The sequence below is a fragment of the Bos indicus genome, chromosome 8, assembly GCF_029378745.1.
Source record: "Bos indicus isolate NIAB-ARS_2022 breed Sahiwal x Tharparkar chromosome 8, NIAB-ARS_B.indTharparkar_mat_pri_1.0, whole genome shotgun sequence".
Lineage (NCBI taxonomy): Eukaryota > Metazoa > Chordata > Mammalia > Artiodactyla > Bovidae > Bos > Bos indicus.
The window spans coordinates 22,648,604-22,650,272 of record NC_091767.1 but is presented as its reverse complement, the minus strand read 5'-3'; the positions used below and the strand labels follow the sequence as shown (position 1 = coordinate 22,650,272).

The following is a 1,669-nucleotide window of genomic DNA, read 5'->3' as shown; positions in this document are numbered from 1 at the left end:
AAGACCTTTCTCATTTGATTGATAGATATCCATTTGGATGGGTACATTTGAAGTTATTAGGAAGTAGGTAAAATTAATAGTTTAGATTGATGACATTTTCTTCGATCATACTGTGAATACATAAATGAAAATCAAAAAAGGAAGTACAAGTACACAGAAATGACTAGAAAATGAAAACTATCATGTTCCCTATTTAATGGCCTTGCTAGAAAGCATGGCATCAGAGAACCTACCTCGAGGTTCCACCAGATGCCGTCTCAGCCAGCCCAGCAGCAGCCTCATCTTCCCCATGGCCGTCATGCTCTCTCTACTGATGGCCCTGGTGCTGGTCAGCTATGGCCCGGGAGGATCCCTGGGCTGTGACCTGTCTCAGAACCACGTGCTGGTTGGCAGGAAGAACCTCAGGCTCCTGGGCCAAATGAGCAGGCTCTCTCCTCGCTTCTGTCTACAGGACAGAAAAGACTTCACTTTCCCCCAGGAGATAGTGTAGGGCGGCCAGCTCCAGGAGGCCCAGGCCATCTCTGTGCTCCACGAGATGCTCCAGCAGACTGTCAACCTCTTCCACACAGAGCGCTTCTCTGCTGCCTGGGACACCACCCTCCTAGAGCAGCTCCGCATTGGACTCCATCAGCAGCTGGATGACCTGGACGCCTGCCTGGGGCAGGGGATGGGAGAGCAAAACTCTGCCCTGGGAAGGACGGGTCCCACACTGGCCGTGAAGAGGTATTTCCAGAGCATCCATGTCTACTTGCAAGAGAAGGAATACAGCGACTGCGCCTGGGAAATCGTCAGAGTGGAGATGATGAGATCCTTCTCTTCATCAGCCAGCTTGCAAGAAAGGTTAAGATGATGGATGGAGATCTGAACTCAGCTTGACATAACTCTTACTAAGATGCCACATCACTGTTGTACACTCACCTGCAGCCATTTAAGAGACTCTGAATTCTGCTTTAGCCACAGTATTTATTGAATTAAATCAAAAATACTTTCTCAGTAGTAATAAGCAAGTAGTTATAAAAAGTACTCAGCTGCACAGGAATCAGTGCATAGCAATGACTGCCCTGATGTTATTTATATGTTTATTTATGTACATATTTTCATTCATTATTTTATCTCATCATATTTATGCTGCTAAGTCACTTCAGTCGTGTCCGACTCTGTGCGACCCCATGGATGGCAGCCCACCAGGCTCCCCCGTCCCTGGGATTCTTCAGGCAAGAACACTGGAGTGGGTTGCCATTTCCTTCTCCAATGCATGAAAGTGAAAAGTGAAAGTGAAGTCACTCAGTTGTGTCTGACTCTTAGCGACCCCATGGACTGCAGCCTACCAGGCTCCTCTGCCCATGGGATTTTCCAGGCAAGAGTACTGGAGTGGGGTGCCATTGCCTTCTCCACATCATATTTATATTTTTATATAAAATTTTTGTTTACATTGTAATAAAATTTAGAAAACATATTCATTTCCTTAATCTTCTAATTTGTTTTTATTAAATTCTTTTTTTTCCTTTTTTTTTAAATTTTATTTTTAAACTTTACATAATTGTATTAGTTTTGCCAAATATCAAAATGAATCCACCACAGGTATACATGTGTTCCCCATCCTGAACCCTCCTCCCTCCTCCCTCCCCATACCATCCCTCTGGGTCGTCCCAGTGCACTAGCTCCAAGC

At 45.1% G+C, this 1,669-nt stretch overlaps 1 pseudogene; it reads left to right on the top strand.

Annotated features, from left to right (window-relative positions):
* Positions 1-235: 235 nt before the first annotated feature.
* On the top strand, positions 236-876 carry LOC109562451 (interferon omega-1-like; annotated as a pseudogene).
* The last annotated feature ends 793 nt before the right edge of the window (positions 877-1,669 follow it).